At 37.9% G+C, this 26,371-nt stretch overlaps 1 protein-coding gene and 1 pseudogene across 1 annotated transcript in view; one reads left to right on the forward strand and one right to left on the reverse strand.

Moving 5' to 3' along the window:
- ZSWIM5 (zinc finger SWIM-type containing 5) overlaps positions 1-26,371 on the reverse strand; it is a 262,034-nt gene that overhangs the window by 190,693 nt on the left and 44,970 nt on the right. The gene's annotated exons all lie outside the window — the stretch shown is intronic.
- LOC103018139 (ubiquitin-conjugating enzyme E2 K-like) overlaps positions 1-26,371 on the forward strand; it is a 161,314-nt pseudogene that overhangs the window by 119,179 nt on the left and 15,764 nt on the right.

The raw sequence follows: 26,371 nt of genomic DNA on the forward strand, positions 1-26,371 counted from the left end.
AAAAGCCCACGCATGGCAACAAAGACCCAATGCAGCCAAAAATAAAATAAATTAAAATAAAATAATTTTTTAAAAAAAGACAACAAATAAGAAGTGTTAGCTAGGATGTGGAGAAAAGGGAACCCTCATGTACTACTGATGGGAATGTAAATTGGTGCAGCCACTATGGAAAACCGTATGGAGATTCCTCCAAAAATTAAAAATAGAACTACCATGTGATCCAGCAATTCCGCTCCTGTTATTTATCCAAAGAAAACAGAAACACTAGAACACTTAGAAAAGATTTATGCACCCCTGTGTTCATCTCAGTATTATTTACAATAGCCAAGATATGGAAGCAACCCAAGGGCCCATCAATAGATGAATGGATAAAGAAGATGTGGTGTGTGTGTGTGTGTGTGTGTGTGTGTATAATATATTATATATATAATAGAATATTACTCATTCATAAATAAGAATGAAATCTTGCCATCTGCAACAACATGGATGGACCTAGATGGCATCATGCTAAGTGAAATAAGTTAGACAGTGGAAGACAAATACTGTATGATTTCACTTACATGTGGAATCTAAAAAACAAAACAAATGAACAATTTTAACAAAACAGAAACAGAGTTATAGATACAGAGAACAAACAGGTGGTTACCTGGGGCAGGGGAGAGAAGTGAGGGCAATTAAGACCTACAAACTTCCAGTAGCAAAATAAATGAGTTTCAAGTATGAAATGTACAGTGTGGGGAATATAGTCAGTAACTAAGTACCAATGTTATCTTTGTAGGGTGACATATCGTAACTAGACTTATCATAGTGATAATTTTGAAATGTATAGAAAAAAATCACTATGTTGTGTAACAGGAACTAACATAGTGTTGTAGGTCAATTATACTTCAAAAAGAAACAAACAAATATACAAACAAACTTGTAGAAACAAAAATCAGACTTTTAGTTACCAGAGGCAGGGAATGTCATGAGGGGAAACTGGATGAAGGCAGTCAAAACATACATAATTACAGTTATAAGATAAGTAAGTATTAGGGAGGTGATGTACAACATGATAAATATAGTTACCACTGCTGTGTGTTACATACGAAAGTTGTTAAGAGAGTAAATCCTAAGAGTTCTCATCACAAAAAACTTTTTTTCTATTTCTTTAATTTTATATCTATATAAGATGATGGTCACTAAACTTACTGCAATAATCATTTCATAATGTATGTAAGTCAAATCATTACGCTGTACACCTTAAACTTATCCAGTGCTGTATGTCAATTATATCGCAATAAAACTAGAAGAAAAAAAAGCATATATATTGGAAAGGAAGAAATAAAACCATTCAAAGATGAAATGGTTTTCTATATAGAAGCTCCCAAAGAATTTACCAAAAAAAACCTCCTAGAACTAATAAGTACTGGGCTGGCCAAAAAGTTCCTTCGGTTTTTAAGTAAAAATAGAAGACCCATTTTTCATTTTCACCAAAAACTTTATTGAACAACGTATTCACCATTTTGTTCCACTACCTTCTGCCATTTTTCAGGCAACTTCATAATTCCATCTTCCCAAAACCTTTTATCTTTTTGAGCAAAGAACTGTTCCAGGTGCCTTTTACAGTCTTCCAGGGAACTGAAATTTTTTTCACTAAGCGAATTTTGGAAAGACCGAAATAAATGGAAATCTAAAGGTGCAATGTCTGGTGAATATGGCAGATGAATCAGAATTTCCCAGCCAAGCTGTAACAGTTTTTGCCTGATCATCAAAAAACATGCGTTGTTGCGTTATCCTGATGGAAGATTATGCGTTTTCTGTTGACTAATTCTGGACGCTTTTCGTTGAGTGCTGCTCTCAGTTGGTCTAATTAGGAGCAGTACTTGTTGGAATGAATCGTTTGGTTTTCCGGAAGGAGCTCATAATAGAGGATTCCCTTCCAATCCCACCATATACACAACATCACCTTCTTTGGCTGAAGACCATCCTTTGGTGTGGTTGGTGGTGGTTCATTTCGCTTGCCACATGATCTCTTCCATTCCACATTCTTGTACAGTATCCACTTTTCATCACCCGTCACACTTTGTTTTAAAAGCAGAACGTTTTCATTACGTTTAAGTAGAGAATCGCATGTGGAAACATAGTCAAGAAGGTTTTTTTCACTTAACTTATGTGGAACCCAAACATCAAAGTGATTAACATAACCAAGCTGATGCAAATGATTTTCAACGCTTGATTTGGATATTTTGAGTATGTCGGCTATCTCCCGTGTGGTATAATGTTGACTGTTCTCAATTAATGTCTTGATTTGATCCCTATCAACTTCAACTGGTCTACCCAACCATGGAGCATCGTCCAGCAAGAAATCTCCAGCACAAAACTTCGCAAACCACTTTTGACACATTCGACCAGTCACAGCACCTTCTCCATACACTGCACAAATCTTTTTTTGCTTTTCAGTTATATTTTTACCTTTCTTGAAATAATAAAGCATAATATGCCGAAAATGTTGCTCTTTTTCCTCCATCTTCAATATTAAAATGGCTACACAAAAATTCACCAACTAAGTGCCACTAGAGCCATCTAACAGAAAAAACCAAACAAACATTTTGGCCAATCCAATACATTTAGCAAGGACTTGGATACAGGTCAACATACAAAAATCAATCAAGTTTCTTTATACTAGCAAACAAATGGAAAATAAAATTTTTTTAAATATCCAATTATATTGGGGCTTCCCTGGTGGTGTAGTGGTTAAGAATCCGCCTGCCAATGCAGGGGACACGGGTTCAAGCCCTGGTCTGGGAAGATCCCACATGCTGCAGAGCAACTAAGCCAGTGCACCACAACTACTAAGCCTGTGCTCTAGAGCCCGTGAGCCACAACTACTGAGCAGGCGTGCCACAACTACTGAAGTCCACGTGGCTAGAGCCCATGCTCCACTACAAGAGAAGCCACCACAATGAAAAGCCCAGGTACCACAATGAGGAGTGGCCCCCACTCACTGCAGCTAGAGAAAGCCCCCGTGCAGCAACGAAGACCCAATGCAGCCAAAAATAAATAAATAAATTTATTTTTTTTTAAATCCAGTTATAAGAACTTCGGAAAAGTAAAATATGTGGATAAGCCTAACAAAACATGTACAGAATCTGGGGACTTCCCTGGTGGCGCAGTGGTTAAGAATCTGCCTGCTGGGCTTTCCTGGTGGCGCAGTGGTTGGGAGTCTGCCTGCCAGTGCGGGGGGCGCGGGTTCGAGCCCTGGTCTGGGAGGATCCCACGTGCCGCGGAGCGGCTGGGCCCGTGAGCCACAATTACTGAGCCTGCACGTCTGGAGCCTGTGCTCCGCAGCAGGAGAGGCTGCGATAGTGAGAGGCCTGCGCACCGCGATGAGGAGTGGCCCCCGCTTGCCGCAACTGAAGGGGGCCCTCGCACAGAAACGAAGACCCAACACAGCCATAAATAAATAAATAAAACCCAAAAAAAAGTTTAAAAAAAAAAAAAGAATCTGCCTGCCAATGCAGGGGACATGGGTTCGAGCCCTGGTCTGGGAAGATCCCACGTGCCATGGAGCAACTAAGCCCATGCACCACAACTACTGAGCCTGTGCTCTAGAGCCCGTGAACCACAACTACTGAGCCCAAGTGCCACAACTACTGAAGCCCGCGTACCTGGAGCCCATGCTCCACAACAAGAGAAGCCACTGCAATGAGACGCCCGCGTACCGCAAAGAAGAGTAGCCCCCACTCAGTGCAACTAGAGAAAGCCCGCGCGCAGCAATGAAAAACCAACACAGCAAGAAAGAAAGAAAGAAAGAAAGGGAGAGAGAGAGAGAGAAAGAAAGAGAGGCAGGAAGGAAGGAAGGAAGGAAGGGAGGAAGGGAGGAAGGGAGGGAGGGAGGAAGAAAGGGAGAAAGAAAGAAAAAACATGTACAGAATCTGTATGCTGAAAACCACAAAAGAGTGATGAAATAAATCCAGGAAGATCTAAATAAATAGAGATACTGTGTTCACAGACTAAAGATTCAACATAGTAAAGATTTCAATTTTCCCAAAATTGATACACAGGCTTAATACAATACAAATCAGAATATTAGCAAATTTTTTTAAAATATATATTGATTCGAAAAGGAACTGGAGTGGTTAAAACAATTCTGAAAGATAAGAATAAAGTTAGACGAATCACACTAAGTGATTTTAAGACTTACTATAAAGCTACAGTAATAAAGACTGTGTGGTAATAGTAAAGGGGTTGACACGTAAATCAATGAAACAGAATAGTCTTGAAATAGACCCACGCAAATATGACCAATTGATTTTGACAAAGATGCAAAAGCAATTCAATGGAGAAAAGACAGTCTTTTCAACATACAGGGTTGGACACTGAATATCTACATGCAAAAAAAAAAAAAAAAAAGAACCATAACCTAAACCTCATATTTTGTACAAAAATTAACTCAAAATGGATTACAGAGTAAATGTAAAATGTAAAAATAGAAAATGTTTAGAATACAACATAGCAGAAAATCTTTGTGACCTGGGGTTAGGCAAAGGTTTTTTTGTTTTTTGTTTTATTGAAGTATAGTTGATTTACAATGTTGGGTTAATTTCTACTGTACAGCAAAGTGACTCAGTTATACACATATATACATTCTTGTTTATATTCTTTTCCATTATAGTTTATCCCCAAATATTGAATATAGTCACCTGTGCTAAACAGTAGGACCCTGTTGCTTACCCATTCTATATGAAAGGGTTTTTAGACATGTCAGTAAAAGCACAATCCACAAAAGAAAAAACTGGTAAGTTGGACTTTATTAATATTAAAAGCCTTTGCTCTACCAAAGATGCTGTTAAAAGGATGAAAAAACAAGCAAAAGACTGGGAGAAGATACCTGCAAAGCACATATCCAATAACGGATTTGTATCCAGAATACATAATGAACTGCCAAAATTCAAAATAAGAAAACAAAGAGCCCAATTTAAAAATAGGCAAAAGATTTGAACACCTCTCCAAAGAAAACATGCAAATGATAAGCACATGAAAAGATGTTCAACATCATTAGCCCTTAGAGAAATGCAAATTAAAACAGTAATGAGATATATACTTATGAGAATGGCTAATGACAAAACAAGCAAACAAAAAGCAAAACAAGAAAAAGAAAAAAAATATTGACAATACCAAGTTCTGGTGAGGATGCAGAACAACTGGGACTTTCATTCATTGCTGGTGGGAATGCAAAATGGTACAGGCATTCAGGAAGAGCATTTGGCAGTTTCTTATAAACCTATACCCCTCATGTTACCCAGAAATCCTACTCCTGGGGGGGATTTCTCCCTAGAGAATGAAAACTTACGTTACACAAAAACCTGATTATCAGTGTTTATAGCAGTTCTGTTCACAACTGTCAAAAACAACTCAAACTGGAAACAACTCAAATGTCCTTTACACCAGGTGAATGGATAAACAATTTGTGGTACATCCATACAAAGGATATTACTCAGCAACAAGGAGGAAGAAACAAAAGATACATGCAACAATTTAGAGGAATATCAAAGGCATTATACTGAGTAAAAGAAGTCAGTCTAGAAAAGTTACATACTGTATAGTTCCATTTATACGAGATTCTCTCAAAGACAAAATTATAATGATGGAGAACAGCAGTGGTTTCCAGGCGATAAATGCGTGGCTATAAAGGGATGACATCAGGAAGATTTTTAGGGTAATAGAATTGTTCTGTATCCTGATTATGGTACTGGTTACACAAATCTATACATGTGTTAAAATTCATAGAACTGTATACATCAAAAGAAAGAAGAGTCCTTTTTTTTTTACTATGTGATTTTTTAAAATACTTTTCTAAAGTTGAGGGACAAAAAAGAAGAGGAAGAATGAGCAAAAGAGACTGAGAAGGAAATACCAATGAAGTAGGAGAAAAACTAAGAGTGTGGTATCCTGGAAACCTTGTGAAGAAAATCAAGGATGAGGGAGTAATCTATATCAAATATTACTGATAATCAAGTTAGACAAGAAATGAGAAATGACAATTAGCAATGTAGAGGTCATCAGTGAATTTGATGAGAACATATCTGGAATAGAATGGTCAACACTGGCTGAAATGGGTTTAAGAGAAAATGGGAAGAGAAAACTTGGAATTAACAAGTAAACAGGATAGGAAAGAAATAGAACAATAGTTGACAGAATTTAGTAGAGTTAAGAGAAGATAATTTTTTAAGAAGCAAGAAATAAAAGTACGTTTATATGCTAATGGGAATATCCAATAGAGAATGAAAAGTTGATGTAGTCCAAATTATTTTGCATACAGCTTTTTTTCAGCACTTATACTATAACTAATTGTTTACACACACACACACACACACACACACACACACACACAGACTCTCCATATGGTAACCATAAAATCTGGAAACATAGGGAAACATACCTTTCAAAAGGGCTTCCTGGATCTTAAAAACACGTATATATATAAAATAAAAGTATCTATGTTTCCAGACTTTATGGATATCATACACACACAGTTGCAAATATACACAGTAATAGTGACTATCAGCTCCTTAAGGACAGCTATTATATCTTACTCATTTTTTTAGACCTAGTCCCTATGGAACAGAGTCAGTATTCAATTAAAAATATTTGCTGAATGGTTATAGTACATAATAAGTCAGTCAGATTTTTAAAAAAAAGAATTCAACTCTATGGGCCAGCTCTATAATAAATCAACTCATTTTCCTATGAATATCCAATACAGCACTAAGTAACTCCCTGAGTTTCCTGATCAATCTGACCCACATGACTATCCTCAGTCCTACACTACCCACATGTATTAACTATGAACTTAGACAAATTCTTCTGAGTTTTCATTGCTATAAAATATAGTCCTTTTATTATAAATGTTCCATGGTTTCCTAACGTCCCAATGGGCACAAATGACAAGTTCTAAATAACAAATGACATCACCTTTAATAAAAAAAACATTATCAACCTCAAAAAGGGCTAAATATTATACCTAAAAACCTATATTCTGAAAGTGGGAAATCCTAATTCAAAACGTAACTAGATTAAGTGTTCAAATTTACATTACCTAGCAGGAATAAACACAAAAACATTGTGAAGGGATATTTCCTCAACCTAGTTTGCATGCTGAATATGCAAACCATATTCTCACAGAGAAACCATGCTGAATATGAATTCATGATTCAAAATTTAAAAACTCACAAATAAGTAATCTTTCATGAGGAAGTGTTGTCAAATGTAATAATTATGGGGCTTAGAACTACAATAATTTCTGATAATAAAACAATTCTAAAAGAAAAGTTTATAAATATGCTTAAAAGAAATTTTGTAACTTAGAAGAAATTACCTTAAATGTAAAGGGACTAAACAATTGAATTAAAAGACAAAGATAGTAAAAAAAAAAAAAAAAAAAAAAAAAAAACACGTAACTAGATGTAGATACCAGTTTAAATGAAATGTCATATTAATTCAAGAAACAATTTTCCTATATAAAACCCCCTGCAATTACCACAAAGGAGAAAAAATATGTAGGTATACATATTTCAACTTGCCAGGTTCACTAGAAAATGTACAATTACCATCATAGGAGAGGTTTCTGCTTTGCAGAACTCTACTGTGCATTCAAAAACAGTCCTAAGAAAGGCTTCTAATCTCTTCCATTGTTAGTCAAGTGGTTTATACATGCAGGAAAAAAAAATGAAAATGAGCTAGATATATATAATATGGGAAGGAAAAAAATAAGGAAAGAAATCACCTCAACAACTCTTACTTTTCTCCTTTCCAAAAATCCCTTCTTATCATTACCCCCTTTTCTCATTCCTCCCTCCCAAAAGAAAAAAGAAGCCAGGATCCTTGCCAAACCCCACAAAAACCCTTAGGCCTCTCTCAAGCATGCAAATGTAATTTTCTACCCAGACAACACACTCCCTTTTTAATGAACTCCAAAAACAATCTGTGAATGCCCACAGAAGAGAAAAGAGGAAAATTGCAATGAAAGAAAATAAAAACAGAGATGTGGGGGAGGGTCAAGATGGATATGGCAAGTCCAGAGTTTAAATAGACATAAAAGATAATGAAGGTGAAGGGACTGTAATCAAATAAAATGGTCTGCAGTCTGTCATTTCATACAAATTAGAGTCAGAGAAATATATGAATATTCACTTGAATAAAAATCATTCACTATAGGAGTGGTCCTTCAAGTAAAAGGATCCCTGTCAAGGCCCAATGTGCTCTTTGTTCCATTTTGTAACTAAAAAACAAAAACAAAAACAATTGTGTATAGATGAAAAAGAAAAAAGAAAAAATTCTACATATACACCCACCTCTGAAATAGTCAAGAGCAGGAGCAAATTTCTTCATGATATAGCTAAATACTATGTCAAAATTAGACATTCAAAGAACGTTAATAAATGACAAGAGACACTTCACTCAGTCACATGATTCAGGATCCCTGCAGATGCACATTATGATTCAGATTTGAACAGCAAACAGAGTAGGCCACAGGGTAGGGTGGGAGGACTTGAAGAAAAACGCAACAACGTAGGAAAGGTCGTCAAAATGAAAACTGTCTTCTTGCCTCAAAATCTGAAGAGAAGTTTTATTGGAAAAAAATAGCTTTAAACCAATTTAGGCTGAAATAATTACAACATTTTACAGTCTAACCTCTTAATGATGAATAGAATTCTTCTCCCTGCTTAAGGATCAAATTGGTGGGGTCTACACTTGTCTGGCACCATGCTGTGGGCTATTTCCTTTAATATATAACCAATCAAAGATGTATTCAAGCTTTTGTGAGATCCAAAGCTTTGCTAACTGCATATCCTAGAGCATCATGAGGTTCTCTAAAAGGAAGCAGACAAAGTGATATACAGTGATAGCCTCCCTTGGATAAGTAATGTTGAGTAGACCCTTGTTTCTCAAAGGTAGACATTGAAACCTTTTATAATACACCAAATAGACACTTTTTCTTGTAATCTTTATAGTACTTGTCCTATAATATTTATACTAATTTATTTCTCCCTTCAATTTATATCAACACACTACAAGGTCACAGCTGCTTAGGGGAGTGACAAAAGAAAACAAACTCTTCAAAATACATAACTGTTAAAAACACAATAATCTATAAGTACTTACTGAAAACTAACACTGCTTTATCAGGCTTAATGATAAATGTCATCAACTAAATATACAATTTAGTACAAAACTTTATGGAGTGACTATGCTCATATAAGGCATACATAAACACTATAACATTGTTATATTTATGATTCATTGGTGAAAGTAATTTTACATATTGTCACATGTTACACAGCAAAATCTATATAAATATGAGACTGATTATACAGCCTTTTAAAACCTTCCTAACAAAATGTATTAAAGTAACCAAATTAAATCAATAATTTAAGAATAAAAGAACATAAAAAACAGTACTATATGAATTAAATCTTTCTTTCATTTATTTATAACAAGTGTATCATCCAGGGCACCCACATGAGAGTACAGAAAATAAACAGAGTTAAACATTTGTTTATATTGAAAAATGACATGTATCTTTGTAATAAATCTATTTCAAGTCTATCACACTCTTTACAAAACAATATTTTGTTCATTTTCCCATATAAATCATTTTAAAGCACAAATTAATGACATAATAACTTTTAGACTACCATAGTAAAGCTGCCATAAAGAAGATATACAAATGACCAACAAGCTCATGAAAAGATGTTTAACATCATCGATCATTAAGAAAATATAAATCAAAACCACAGTGAGATAACACTTCATACCCACTACGACAGCTATAATCAAAACAAAGGAAGATAACAAGTGCCGAGAGGATGTGGAGAAATAGGAACCCCTGTACATCGTTGGTGGGAATATAAAATGTTGTGGCTGCTGTAGAAAACAATTCGGCAGTTCCTTAAAAAGTTGAAAACAATCACCATATGACCCAGCAATTCCACTCCTAAGTATATATCCAAGAGAAATGAAAACATATTTCCATCCAGAAGCTTGTACAAAAATGCTTATATCAGCATTATTCATAATGGCTGAGAGGTGGAAACAACCCGATGTCCATAAACTGATGAGTAGATAAATTGTGGTATATCCATACGGTGTAATATTATTCAGCCATAAAAAGGCACAATGCTACAATCTGGACGAACCTCGTAAACATTAAGAGAAAGGAGCCAGACACAGAAGGTCACATATCGTATGATTCCACTTATATGAAATATCCAGAGTGAGCAAATCCACAGAGACAAAGAGCAGACTAGAGGTTTCCAGAGGATCGGGGAGATGAGTTAATTGGTACAGGGTATTCTTCTGGGTTCATGAAAAAGTTCTGAAAACAAGAGTAAGGTGGTGGTTGCACACACTGTGGATGCATCAAATGCCACTAAACTGTATCCTTTAAAATGGGTACTTATGTTGTGTGAATTTCATGTCAATTTTTAAAAAGGGAAAGCTTCTATATTTTTAAAAATTAGGACTTAAAATAGTATAGAAATATTATATGTTATATGTTATATGAGGAAAAGGAACAGAGAAAGTGGACAGTAAAATAAGATCATTAACTACTGTAATGGTAATTGTGAGATTCAAAGGATACCATTTACAACTGACAAACCACAAAGTAAAAGGTTAAGTTAAAAAAAGATGATTATGGTCATGTTAAAAAGGTATAAACATAAAAATAATCACTAGAACAAAAAAACAGACCTTTCCATATACCAAAAGAAATCTTAAAAGAATAACAAAGACATAGGAAAAACTCCCAGGAAATATAGTACAGCAGTAATTAAAACATAAAATAATCATACAACAGCACTGAGACCAAACATTTTAGTTACATCAATAAATGGAAATGGGCTTAATTTATTTATTGAAAGAGAAAGATTTTCAATTGGCTCATAATAAAATCTAAATCTATGCTATATACAAGAGATACATCTAAAACAAAGAGATTTAGAAATACCGAAAATAAAGGAATAAGCAAAGATATAACAGGCAAATCGAAAAACTAAAAAGCAATCCTGATATCAGACAAAGCAGAATTTGGTGAAAATGATTAAATGAAACAAAGAAGAATATTTTATAATGCTAAAAGCCAAAATTAAAAAGAAGACATAACAGATCTCTATATCTATCCAGAAAAAAGACAAAAACCACCCATATAAAGCAGAAACACCAGGAGATAAAATAAGAAATTGATAGAAACCACTACTAGTGGAAAGCTTTAACAGCACTCTTAGTAAAAGACAAGTGAAGTGGACAAAAAACAAGAATGGATATAGAAAAATGTAACAATATAATCAATAAGATCTTATGGAGATATTGATATAAATAAAACACTACACTCTAATAACAGAGAATATATTTTCTTTTCAAGTGCTCATGGAATGTTCACAAAAAGTGATCAGAAAACATCAGCAAATTCCATAAAGTAGCAATATTAAAAACAACATGCTCTGACAAAGCAAGATAATTAAAGAAACAAAAAGTCCCTTTGACCTAAAAATGAAAAGGCCTTCTGTTAAAAAACTCTTGAGTGAAAGGCGAAATACAAACAGAAATTAGAGGATTTTGAAAAATAACAACAAAACACTACATATCAAAATCTATGGGATCCATTTAAAGCACTGTTCAAAAGAAAAAAATTCATAGCACTGAACACCTATATCAATAAGAATAATGAAAGTTAATTAATTAAATTCCCATATCAAAAAGCTAGAAAAAGAACAAAAAATAAACAGGAAGAAAGCACAGTAAAGTAAATAATAACGATGAAAGCAGAAATTAATAAGGTAGAGAACAGAAATTAGTTATTGAGATTAATAAATTAAAATCCTGGCTCTTTGAAAAAAATTAACAAAATAGACTAGGTAAGAAAAAACTCCATTACAAGAGCAACAAAAAAGGCAAAATACTCAAAATAAACTTAAGAAATGTATAAAGAAACCCATAAAACACTATGGAAAGAACAAAAGTGCTTGTTCAAAGATGTATCTCATTCTTAGGATACCTTAACATCACCAAGATTTTAGTGCTCCCTAAATTAACATAATTTAATGCAACCCAAATAAAAATATCAAGCTTTTTTTCTGGAGCTAGATAAGTTGATATTATAGTTCATATGGAAAAACAGACATAAAAGAATAGCTAAGAAAACACTGAAAAAGGAAAGCTATGAGGAGAAATTACTACCAGATATAAAACTTGCAACGTCTTTAAAAGTAAAGCAGCATAGTACCAGCACATGAGTACACAGAAAGACCAATGGAATAAAACAGCACGTCCAGAAAGTGACTCAATTCGCAAGTATGTGATAAAGGCGATACTTCAAATCACAAGGACAAAGATGGACTTTTTAATAAATGGTGTTGGGACAACTGAAAAAAAGATTAGATCCACTCTTCATACCATATACAAGAATAAACTTCAAATAGATCAAAGATCTAAATGTAAAAGAGTGAAACTATGTAAGTACTAGAAAAAAACATGGGTAGGTTTCTCTATAATGCAGATGTAGGGAGAAGCTATAACTCAAAATCCAGATGAATAAAAGAAAATATTGTTAAATTTGGCTACATAAAAATGCAAAAATTTTTGCATGGTTCCAAACATCATAAAATCAAAAGACAGAGGAAGAGAAGAAGATGGCAGAAGAGTAAGACGCGGAGATCACCTTCCTTCCCACAGATACAGTAGAAATACATCTACACGTGGAACTGCTCCTACAGAACACCCACTGAACGCTGGCAGAAAACGTCAGACCTCCCAAAAGGCAAGAAACTCCCCACGTACTTGGGTAGGGCAAAAGAAAAAAGAAATAACAGAGACAAAAGAATAGGGACGGGACCTGCACCAGTGGGAGGGAGCCGTGAAGGAGGAAAGGTTTCCATGCACTGGGAAGCCCCTTCGCGGGCGGAGACTGCGGGTGGCAGAGGGGGGAGCTTCGGAGCCACGGAGGAGAGTGCAGCCACAGGGGTGCGGAGGGCAAAGCGGAGAGACTCTCGCACAGAGGCTCGGCGCTGAGCAGCACTCACCAGCCCAAGAGGCTTGTCTGCTCACCTGCCGGGGCAGGCGGGGGCTGGGAGCTAAGGCTCGGGCTTCGGTTGGATCGCAGGGAGAGGACTGGGGTTGGCGGCGTGAACACAGCCTGAAGGGGTTAGTGCACCACAGCTCGCCGGGAGGGAGTCCGGGAAAAAGTCTGCAGCTGCCGAAGAGGCAAGAGACTTTTTCTTCCCTCTTTGTTTCCTGGTGCGCGAGGAGAGGGGATTCAGAGCACCGCCTAAACGAGCTCCAGAGACGGGCGCGAGCCACGGCTATCAGCGCGGACCCCACAGCAACAATGGGGCACAGAGGGAAAAGCGGAGAGATTCCAGCACAGAGGCTTGGTGCCGAGCAGCATTCACCAGCCCGAGAGGTTTGTCTGCTCACCCGCCTGGGCGGGCTGGGGCTGGGAGCTGAGGCTTGGGCTTCGGTTGGATTGCACGGAGAGGACTGGGGTTGGCGGCGTGAACACAGCCTGAAGGGGTTAGCGCACCACAGCTGGCTAGGAGGGAGTCCGGGAAAAAGTCTGCAGCTGCCGAAGAGGAAAGGGACTTTTTCTTCCCTCTTTGTTTCGCGGTGCGCAAGGAGAGGGGATTCAGAGCGCCGCCTAAACGAACTCCAGAGACGGGCGTGAGCCACGGCGATCAGCGTGGACCCCAGAGATGGGCATGAGACGCTAAGGCTGCTGCTGCCGCCACCAAAAAGCCTGTGTGCGAGCACAGGTCACTCTCCACACCACTCCTCCCGGGAGCCGGTGCAGCCCGCCACGGCCAGGCTCCCGTGATCCGGTGACAACTTCCCCGGGAGAACGCACGGCGCGCCTCGGGCTGGTGCAATGTCACGCCGGCCTCTGCCGCCGCAGGCTCGCCCCGCATCCGTATCCCTCCCACCCCCCGGCCTGAGTGAGCCAGAGCCCCCGAAGGAGCTGCTCCTTTAACCCCGTTCTGTCTGGTGGGGAACAGACGCCCTCAGGCAACCTACACACAGAGGCGGGTCCAAATCCAAAGCTGAACCCCGGGAGCTGTGCGAACAAAGAAGAGAAAGGGAAATCTCTCCCAGCAGCCTCAGGAGCAGTGGATTAAAACTCCACAAACAACTTGATGTGCCTGCAGCTGTTGAATACCTGAATAGACAACGAATCATCCCAAATTCAGGAGGTGGACTTTGGGAGTAGGATATATTAATTTTTCCCCTTTTCCTTTTTCTGTGAGTGTATATGTATATGCTTCTGGGTGAGATTTTGTCTGTATAGCTTTGCTTTATAATAGCTTTATTTTACTTTGCTATATTTTATCCTCTTTCTTTCTTTCTTCCTATTTTTTCTCCCTTTTACTCTGAGCCGTGTGGATGAAAGGCTCTTGGTGCTCCAGCCAGGCATCAGGGCTGTGCCTCTGAGGTGGGAGAGCCAACTTCAGGACACTGGTCCACAAGAGACCTCCCAGCTCCACATAATACCAAACGGCAAAAATCTCTCAGAGATCTCCATCTCAACATCAAGACCCAGCTCCACTCAACGACCAGCAAGCTACAGTGCTGGACACCCTATGCCAAACAACTAGCAAGACAGGAACACAGCCCCAACCATTAGCAGAGAGGCTGCCTAAAATCATAATAAGGCCACAGACACCCCAAAATACACCACCAGACGTGGACGTGCCCACCAGAAAGACAAGATCCAGCCTCACCCACCAGAACACAGGCACTAGTCCCCTCCACCAGGAAGCCTACACAACCCACTGAACCAACCTTAGCCACTGGGGACAGATACCAAAAACAACGGGAACTACGAACCTGCAGCCTGTGAAAAGGAGACCCCAAACACAGTAAGATAAGCAAAATGAGACGACAGAAAAACACACAGCAGATGAAGGAGCAGGGTCAAAACACACCAGACCTAACAAATGAAGAGGAAATAGGTAGTCTACCTGAAAAAGAATTCAGAATAATGATAGTAAGGATGATCCAAAATCTTGGAAATAGAATAGACAAAATGCAAGAAACATTTAACAAGGACGTAGAAGAACTAAAGAGGAACAAAGCAATGATGAAAAACACAATAAATGAAATTTAAAATACTCTAGATGGGATCAATAGCAGAATAACTGAGGCAGAAGAACGGATAAGTGACCTGGAAGATAAAATGGTGGAAATAACTACTGCAGAGCAGGATAAAGAAAAAAGAATGAAAAGAACTGAGGACAGTCTCAGAGACCTCTGGGACAACATTAAACGCACCAACATTCGAATTATAGGGGTCCCAGAAGAAGAAGAGAAAAAGAAAGGGACTGAGAAAATATTTGAAGAGATTATAGTTGAAAACTTCCCTAATATGGGAAAGGAAATAGTTAATCAAGTCCTGGAAGCACAGAGAGTCCCATACAGGATAAATCCAAGGAGAAACACGCCAAGACACATATTAATCAAACTGTCAAAAATTAAATACAAAGAAAACATATTAAAAGCAGCAAGGGAAAAACAACAAATAACACACAAGGGAATCCCCATAAGGTTAACAGCTGATCTTTCACCAGAAACTCTGCAAGCCAGAAGGGAGTGGCAGGATATACGTACAGTGATGAAGGAGAAAAACCTACAACCAAGATTAATCTACCCAGCAAGGATCTCATTCAGATTTGATGGAGAAATTAAAACCTTTACAGACAAGCAAAAGCTGAGAGAGTTCAGCACCACCAAACCAGCTTTACAACAAATGCTAAAGGAACTTCTCTAGGCAAGAAACACAAGAGAAGGAAAACACCTACAATAACAAACGCAAAACATTTAAGAAAATGGGAATAGGAACATACATATCGATAATTACCTTAAATGTAAATGGATTAAATGCTCCCACCAAAAGACACAGACTGGCTGAATGGATACAAAAACAAGACCCATATATATGCTGTCTACAAGAGACCCACTTCAGACCTAGGAACACATACAGACTGAAAGTGAGGGGATGGAAAAAGATATTCCATGCAAATGGAAATCAAAAGAAAGCTGGAGTAGCAATTCTCATATCAGACAAAACAGACTTTAAAATAAAGACTATTACAAGAGACAAAGAAGGACACTATATAATGATCAAGGGATCGATCCAAGAGGAAGGTATAACAATTGTAAATATTTATGCACCCAACATAGGAGCGCCTCAATACATAAGGCAAATACTAACAGCCATAAAAGGGGAAATCGACAGCAACACAATCATAGTAGGGGACTTTAACACCCCACTTTCACCAATGGACAGATCATCCAAAATGAAAATAAATATGGAAACACAAGCTTTAAATGATACATTAAACAAGATGGACTTAATTGATATTTATAGGACATTCCACCCATAAACAACAGAATACACATTTTTCTCAAGTGCTCATGGAACATTCTCCAGGATAGATCATATCTTGGGTCACATCAAGCCTTGGTAAATTTAAGAAAATTGAAATCGTATCAAGTATCTTTTCCGACCACAATGCTATGAGACTAGATATCAATTACAGGAAAAGATCTGTAAAAAATACAAACACATGGAGGCTACACAATACACTACCTAATAACGAAGTGAACACTGAAGAAATCCAAGGGAAAATCAAAAAATACCTGGAAACAAATGACAATGGAGACACGACGACCCAAAACCTATGGGACGCAGCAAAAGCAGTGCTAAGAGGGAAGCTTATAGCAATACAATCCTACCTCAAGAAACAGGAAACATCTCGAATAAACAACCTAACCTTGCACCTGAAGCAATTAGAGAAAGAAGAACCAATAAACCCCAAAGCTAGCAGAAGGAAAGAAATCATAAAGATCAGATCAGAAATAAATGAAAAAGAAATGAAGGAAACAATAGCAAAAATCAATGAAACTAAAAGCTGGTTCTTTGAGAAGATAAACAAAATTGATAAACCATTAGCCAGACTCATCAAGAGAAAAAGGGAGAAGACTCAAATCAATAGAATTAGAAATGAAAAAGGAGAAGTAACCACTGACACTGCAGAAATACAAACGATCATGAGAGATTACTACAAGCAACTCTATGCCAATAAAATGGACAACCTGGAAGAAATGGACAGATTCTTAGAAATGCACAACCTGCCAAGACTGAACTAGGAAGAAATAGAAAATATGAACAGACCAATCACAAGCACTGAAATTGAAACTGTGACTAAAAATCTTCCAACAAACAAAAGCCCAGGACCAGATGGCTTCACAGGCGAATTCTATCAAACATTTAGAGAAGAGCTAACACCTATCCTTCTCAAACTCTTCCAAAATATTGCAGAGGGAGGAACACTCCCAAACTCATTCTACGAGGCTACCATCACCCTGATACCAAAACCAGACAAAGAGGTCACAAAGAAAGAAAACTACAGGCCAATATCTCTGATGAACATAGATGCAAAAATCCTCAACAAAATACTAGCAAACAGAATCCAACAGCACATTAAAAGGATCATACACCATAATCAAGTGGGGTTTATCCCAGGAATGCAAGGATTCTTCAATATACGCAAATCAATCAACGTGATACACCATATTAACAAATTGAAGGATAAAAACCATATGATCATCTCAATAGATGCAGAGAAAGCTTTCGACAAAATTCAACACCCATTTATGATAAAAGCCCTGCAGAAAGTAGGCATAGAGGGAACGTTCCTCAACATGATAAAGGCCATATATGACAAACCCACAGCCAACATTGTCCTCAATGGTGAAAAACTGAAACCATTTCCACTAAGATCAGGAACAAGACAAGGTTGCTCACTCTCACCACTATTATTCAACATAGTTTTGGAAGTGTTAGCCACAGCAATCAGAAAAGAAAAAGAAATAAAAGGAATCCAAATCGGAAAAGAAGAAGTAAAGCTGTCACTGTTTGCAGATGACATGATACTATACATAGAGAATCCTAAGGATGCTACCAGAAAACTACTAGAGCTAATCAATGAATTTGGTAAAGTAGCAGGATACAAAATTAATGCACAGAAATCTCTTGCATTTCTATACACTAATGATGAAAAATCTGAAAGTGAAATTAAGAAAACACTCCCGTTTACCATTGCAACAAAAAGAATAAAATATCTAGGAATAAACCTACCTAAGGAGACAAAAGACCTGTATGCAGAAAATTATAAGACACTGATGAAAGAAATTAAAGATGATACAAATAGATGGAGAGATATACCATGTTCCTGGATTGGAAGAATCAACATTGTGAAAATGACTCTACTACCCAAAGCAATCTACAGATTCAATGCAATCCCTATCAAACTACCAATGGCATTTTTCACAGAACTAGAACAAAAAATTTCACAATTTGTATGGAGACACAAAAGACCCCGAATAACCAAAGCAATCTTGAGAACGAAAAATGGAGCTGGAGGAATCAGGCTCCCTGACTTCAGACTATATTACAAAGCTACAGTAATCAAGACAGTTTGGTACTGGCACAAAAACAGAAATATAGATCAATGGAACAGGATAGAAAGCCCAGAGATAAACCCACGCACATATGGTCACCTTATCTTTGATAAAGGAGGCAAGCATATACAGTGGAGAAAAGACAGCCTCTTCAATAAGTGGTGCTGGGAGAATTGGACAGGTACATGTAAAAGTATGAAATTAGAACACTCCCTGACACCATACACAAAAATAAACTCAAAATGGATTAAAGACCTAAGTGTAAGGCCAGACACTATCAAACTCTTAGAGGAAAACATAGGCAGAACACTCTATGACATAAATCACAGCAAGATTCTTTTTGACCCAGCTCCTAGAGAAATGGAAATAAAAACACAAATAAACAAATGGGACTAATCAAACTTAAAAGCTTTTGCACAGCAAAGGAAACCATAAACAAGACCAAAAGACAACCCTCAGAATGGAAGAAAATATTTGCAAATGAAACAACTGACAAAGGATTAATCTCCAAGATTTACAAGCAGCTCATGCAGCTCAATAACAAAAAAACGAACAACCCAATCCAAAAATGGTCAGAAGACCTAAACAGACATTTCTCCAAAGAAGATATACAGATGGCCAACAGACACATGAAAGAATGCTCAACATCATTAATCATTAGAGAAATGCAAATCAAAACTACAATGAGATATCATCTCACACCGGTCAGAATGGCCATCATCAAAAAATCTAGAAAAAATAAATGCTGGAGAGGGTGTGGAGGAAAGGGAACACTCTTGCACTGTTGGTGGGAATGTAAATTGATACAGCCACTATGGAGAACAGTATGGAGGTTCCTTAAAAAACTAAAAATAGAACTACCATATGACCCAGCAATCCCACTACTGGGCATATACCCTGAGAAAACCATAGTTCAAAAAGAGTCATGTGCCAAAATGTTCATTGCAGCTCTATTTACAATAGCCAGGAAATGGAAGCAACCTAAGTGCCCATCATCGGATGAATGGATAAAGAAGATGTGGCACATATATACAATGGAATATTACTCAGCCATAAAAAGAAATGAAATGGAGGTATTTGTAATGAGGTGGATGGAGTTAGAGTCTGTCATACAGAGTGAAGTAAGTCAGAAAGAGAAAAACAAATACAGTATGCTAACACATATATATGGAATCTAAGGAAAAAAAAAAAAAGGCCATGAAGAACCTAGTGGCAAGACGGGAATAAAGACACAGACCTACTAGAGAATGGACTTGAGGATATGGGGAGGGGGAGGGGTGAGATGTGACAGGGTGAGAGAGTGTCATGGAAATATATACACTACCAAATGTAAGATAGATAGCTAGTGGGAAGCAGCCGCATAGCACAGGGAGATCAGCTTGGTGCTTTGTGACCACCTAGAGGGGTGGGATGGGGAGGGTGGGAGGGAGGGAGATGCAAGAGGGAAGAGATATAGGAACATATGTATGTGTATAACTGATTCACTTTGTTATAAAGCAGAAACTAACACACCATTGTAAAGCAATTATACTTCAATAAAGATGTTTAAAAAAAAATCAAAAGACAAATGACACTTCTAATAAAAATCAATTTAATTTTCTCTACCTATTCTTCACTCCTCTCCTAGGTGCCTGGTACATAGTAAGCACTTAATAAATAATGATAAATGAAATTATCATTATTATCCAGCTTAGCTTCCTTGGTCCATTATTTTAATTGCTCTTTTGTCAATATCCTAAAACCTGTTACTCAACTATCTTTATTTGACAGCTACCTGGCAAAACCTTAATCCTAGAACTATTTGCCTTCTCCATACCTGATTGACAGACACTGATGAGTAAAAAATCACACATTTAGATTGACTGGTGCTATTGAAAATTCAGGTTCACCAATTCTATTTGAGCTCACAATATTGTCAGGCATTCTTATTATGTTTTCTTCATCAGCCTCTTCTCCCATTCTCAGCATCAAACCTCATCCTCTTTCTTCAAAATGCCACTTGTTATCTACACTTGGATGCGGCATAGATACTTCAAATTCAACACGTTAAAGACTAAATTCAACATCCTTCCCACCCAGCACTTCCCTCAACTATCCAAATACTTTCCCTCCCTTCTCCAGCCCCCTTACCTTGGTAATGGCACCACCGTAAGGCCAGAAACCTGGCAGTCATCCTTGTCTCCAACTGCTGCCTTACCAGCAACCTTCCCAATATCAGATCAATCATCAAATCATGTTCATTACTTTCCATGTACGTGTAGAATCCAACCACTTTTTTCATGGGTTCCATGAGCCCAGATAAATATTATTTTCTAACAGCTTATAGTTTTTCAAAACCCACCTCCCTGCCTCCACTCTTACCCTAATTCTAATTCTTTCTCCAAACTGCAGTTAGCTTTCTAATTGGCTTAAGACTCTTACAAGGCCCTCTTTGATCTGACCCTAGCCAAACTCTTCAACTTTACTAAATTTCTTTCAGTCTCAAACATGTCACTCTCTCACCTCTAGGACTTTGCAAACACTATTCTCTCTACTTGAGATACTTCCCTTATACTTCTTAATCTGGTTAACTCTTATTCAAACTTCAGGTTTCAAATACAACATCACTTACTCTGGGCTCTATCTTATTTCTCAGAATAGTTAAGAGCCTGATGTCATTTGTTTCCTACCCTGTACTGTCCCTGCCCTCAAGGAACTTACAATGTAATGTAAATAAACACATAAGAAAGGAGTCTTTTTTTTTTTCTAAATGTGGGAGTCACAGAGAAGGTGACATCTGGATAGTTTTAAAGAATGAAGAGATGTCTGGCAGAATGATGAGGATACTATGCCCTCTCGTCCCCACAAAATACATACACAGGGAGGGAAAGATGTGAGAGGATGGTATCCAAACAGATACATGAACATGTACATGTGCAGGGCATGAGGAAAGACGTGAAGGAGGGAGGTCAGGGACAAGTAATTCTGTATTATAGTTCAGTATTTCCCAAGGGTGGTCTGCAGACCATCTGCTTCAGAATAACCAGGCATTAGATTTAATCAATCAGAATCTCTGGAATTGGGTGCCCAGTAATATGCAATTGTGGGTAATAACCCAAGAGATCTTATGCACATCAACGTTTAAGAATTGTAGGTAATAATTTTTTTTAATAGAGAGAAACTGACCTTTATCCTAAAAAGGGTCACTTAAGTAGTTTAACTTTTTATATAAATATAAAGAAAGCTGGAAGATTTGTTTAGTGATTAGAGTTTAGCAAAATACCTTGAGATTCAATGATAGATAACACACTCCATCCCTGGTTACCAGGGAGAATTAATTGGCTTAAACAAACCAAGACTTTCTGGGAGGAACTCCGTAAGAGGCCTTTTGCATTTGGATGGTAGGGGAAAATTTGCTTAATTCATGGGGGATTCTCATAAAAAGACATTGATTGTGGGCTCTGCATTGAGAGGGTACTCAAACTCAGCTAGGCACTTCTCTGTGACAACAGAGTCTCATAAAAGAATGGATTGTGTTGTATGCCTGAAAGGATTGGGAACTAAAAGTATATAAAGAGGGATACCGTAAGTCAACTGGAACACTGAGAGAGTAAATTTTCCATGGAATCATCATCATCTGAAAGGAGCTTACCAGCTTTTGCCAAAACTTTTTGCCAGTGAAATTTTGCTGTTTGGTGACCAGCAGCACCAGATGATGGAAATGACTATTTGACACCTGTACCACCTAGTAACAAAGAACAACAATAATACCAGACTGAGAATCACCAAGATTCCTCCCTGCTTAGAAGTGGGAATCAGATACACCTTCTGTTTAAAATGAACAAACCCTTTGAAGCTTTCAGACAATACAGTGGAAAGGGAAATGCCTGTATTTCAGATATTATGTGGGAAAGGGTGATATTCTGCTAAATATAGCATATAGGGACTTGGGTTGGCTTTAATTTGTTAGAGAATAAGACCCAGACTGCATTTTCACTTTGAGTTTTATGAAGCAGATCACACCAGTTGTATGTAAAAGATTTAGCAGAGTCTGGATCACTGCAATTAACCAATAAATGGTAGTCATTGTGGTGGTTATTATTTTAGAGGAAGAGAGAAACAAAGGTGGTTATAACATTTATAGTCTGAATATTAGGGAGAATGATCACAAACAGGGAAATTAGGAGAAAGATCAGAGTTTGTGGGGAATAACTGGCTTAACACACACACACACTGAGTTTGGGGTAGAATAAAGGCATCCAAATAGAGACGTTCATTTGCTTAAGATGCAACTTCCTATCATTTCTGCTGGTTGAAATCTTGTCCTTCCTCTACCTCGTTTTACCTTCCAGCTTCCTTTCTGCCCCTACACCTTTGCAATTATTCTCGCCTTCTCAATCCTGTAGTACATTTATATTTCTGCTATTACTCTTATTACATTCTATTTTATATCATAATTATTTTTCTACATATACGTCTTGTCAACTAGATTGTGAGTTCCACAAGAGCAGGGAGAGATTAAAGTCAGGTAGATTGTTTTCGTTTTTCCCAAAGGATCTTGCTGGTGGTTGGTACTTTACAAATCTATCAGCAGCAATCAAGGGAAGCATTCAGTACTCTGTGTGCTCTAGATACAACACCTAAACTTCCACATCACTGTTCGCAGGATGAACAGAAGGAACCAAGGATTGTGTGATCCTAGCAAGATTCCTGATGCTCCCATTGTTCAACACTCACAACTTCCACTAATCGCCTTGAGACCTTCAAGACTAATCTCATAATGCCCTTTATGCCCCACCACTCCAAGGAGTCCAGAGCTCCTAGGTCATCCCTCAGTGCCCAGATTCTAATCCCTATAGGTCTCTACGAGCAATGAGACAATTCTCCACATGCCTCAGCACCACTTATTCCCCTTCCCTGCTCTATTTTTCTCCACAGTGTTTACCACCACCTGACTATTTAACTGTCTGTGTCCTGACTCTTAAGTGTAAATTCCATGAGTGCAGAGATTTTTTTGGTCTGTTTTGTTCATTGCTGTAACTCCAGAACCTAGAATAGTACCTGGTTCCTGGTAGGGCTCAATGGATACGTGCAGAATAAATAAATGGATACATATTTGTTAATTCAGTCAACGAATATTTCAGTGCCTATAATACATCCCTAGGATACATTAATGAACAAGAAAGGCATGGCCCCAATCCTCACGAAGATTATAGTTTAGGTGAAAAGATGACATTAAACAAATACTACATAATTATGCATAATTATGCGAAATGCTCTGAAGGATAGGATATGTAATAGGGAGAATTAATCTAGTGGGATATGAAGGGGGATTCCAAGCTAGATCCTGAAGAAATATATTTAAGCAAAGACTAAAGAATAGGTAGGAATTAGGTGAGCAGAGAAGAGCAAAAGAAGATTCCAAATAAAAAGAATGTGCCAGGGCTTCCCTGGTGGTGCAGTGGTTAAGAATCCGCCTGCCAATGCAGGGGACATGGGTTCGAGCCCTGGTCGGGGAAGATCCCACATGCCGCGGAGCAACTAAGCCCATGCACCACAATTACTGAGCCTGTGCTCTAGAGCCTGCGAGCCACAACTACTGAGCCCACGTGCCACAACTACTGAAGCCCGCACACCTAGAGCCCGTGCTCCGCAACAAGAGAAACCACCACAATGAGAAGCCCGTGCACCACAACAAAGAGTAGCCCCCACTCGCCGCAACTAGAGAAAGCCCGCGCACAGCAACGAAGACCCAGCACAGCCAAAAAAACAAACAAATAAATAAATAAATAAAATCTTTAAAAAAAAAAAATGTGCCAAGACCCTAAAAAGGAACATAGGCATTTATTTAGCAGCTTTATTGGGAAAAAATTAACATGCAATAAACTGTACCTATTTAAAGTGTACAATAGGTTACGTTTGACATATTAAGTTTGACATAAGTTTTGACATACATACATGAAACCATCATCACAATTAAGATAATGAACATATCCATCTCCGCCTTGGCACATAATCTGTAATTACTCAACTAATATTTATTGGTATCTAACCATGTGTCAGGCCCTGAGTATACACTGGTATATGATCCCTGCCCTTTGGTACTTAAAGTTCAATAGGTATCTGGTTCAAGGAAGCAAAAGAAAGCCAGTGTAACAATGTCTGGGAAAGTAGGCAGAGGCCATACTTGCAAGGTCTCGCAGACCGTATTTTGATGTTAATACAAAGAGTAATGGGAAGCAAGCAGGCAGGGACTCAGTCCATGCTGGACTTGAACAGGAAGGTTTAAGAATGTTTTAAGTAGGGCAGTGACATGATCACATTTGTCTTTTCAGAAAGATCATGCTGACAAAAATGTGAAGAATAGGTAAGTGAAAGTCAAGAGTAGCTTCTGGAGGAACCAGTTAAGCAAGTGCAACAGTCCTGGCCAGACATGATGGTAGTTTGGCCAAGGGTAGTGGTAGTAGAAAGGATAAGTTTTAGACTGATTCAAGAGATTTAGGAAGCAGGACAATCAGGACTTAGTGGTGAATTAGATATGATGGGTAAGGAAAATGGAGGAGTCAAGGATTATTCTCAGTTTTCTGGCTAAACAATTAGTTGGATGTGATGTCACTACCAAGACAGGGGACTCTAGAGGAAGAAGACTTTGACAGAAACAATGAGTTCAGTCTTGGACATAGTGAGGCTGATGATCTAAAGAGATACGTAAGTGGACATACCCAGAAGGCAGTTAATTATACCAAGGTTGGATAGAATAGAAACAGACTGCAAAGGTGACTGAGAAAGGGTGACTAGGCAAAGAAAAGAAATAAAAGGCATTCAAGCTGGGAGGGAAGAAGTAAAACTACTATCTCTATTTACAGATGGAATGATCTTATATATAGAAAATCCTAAGGAACCTACACAAAAACTATTAGAGATAAATAAACAAGTTCAGCAAGGTTACGAGATCAATACACAAAAATCAATTGTACTTATATGCACTTGCACCGAACAATGACATTTTAAAAAGCAATCAAAGATATAAAACCTTACCATTACCCCAGGAAGTTTTCTCATGCCCCTTACCAGTCAATCCCCTCCAGAGGCAACCAGTGTTCTGATTTTTTTTTAAATGATTGATGAGTTTTGCCTATTTTAGAACTTCCTATAATAAAATCAAACAACATGCACTCTTTTGAGTGAGGCTTTTTTCACCTAGCATAATATTTTTGAGATGTACTCATGTTGTTGCACATATCAGTAGTTTGCTCTTTTTTTAAAAAATTATTGTCAAACAAAGCTGACTATTTTTTTTTATTGGAGTATAGTTGCTTTACACTGCTGTGTCAGTTTCAATACAGCAAAGTGAATCAGCCATACGTACACATATATCCCCTCTTTTTTAGATTCCCTTCCCATTTAGGTCACCACAGAGCACTGAGCAGAGTTCCCTGTGCTATATAGTAGGTTCTCATTAGTTATCTCTTTTATACATAGTAGTGTATATATGTCAATCCCAATCTCCCAGTTCATCTCACCCCCCAGTTTGCTCCTTTTTATTGCTGAGTAGTAGTCCATTGTATGAATATAACAGTTTATTTAGCCATCCTTCTGTTCATGCACAACAAGGCTGTTTCCAGTTTGGGGCTATTACAACTAAAGCTGCCATGAACATTCTTGTACATGGTTTTTGTTGACTTTTTTTTTTTTTTTTTTTTTTTTTGGCTGCGCCAGGTCTTAGTTGCGGCATACGGGATCTTCATCACTGCATGTGGGATCTTTAGTTGCGGCATGCAGACTCTTAGTTGCAGCACACAGACTCTTAGTTGGGGCATGTGGACTTAGTTGCAGCATGCATGAGGGATCTAGTTCCCCGACCATGGATCGAACCTGGGTCCCCTGCATTGGC

Source organism: Balaenoptera acutorostrata, chromosome 1, assembly GCF_949987535.1.
Source record: "Balaenoptera acutorostrata chromosome 1, mBalAcu1.1, whole genome shotgun sequence".
NCBI lineage: Eukaryota > Metazoa > Chordata > Mammalia > Artiodactyla > Balaenopteridae > Balaenoptera > Balaenoptera acutorostrata.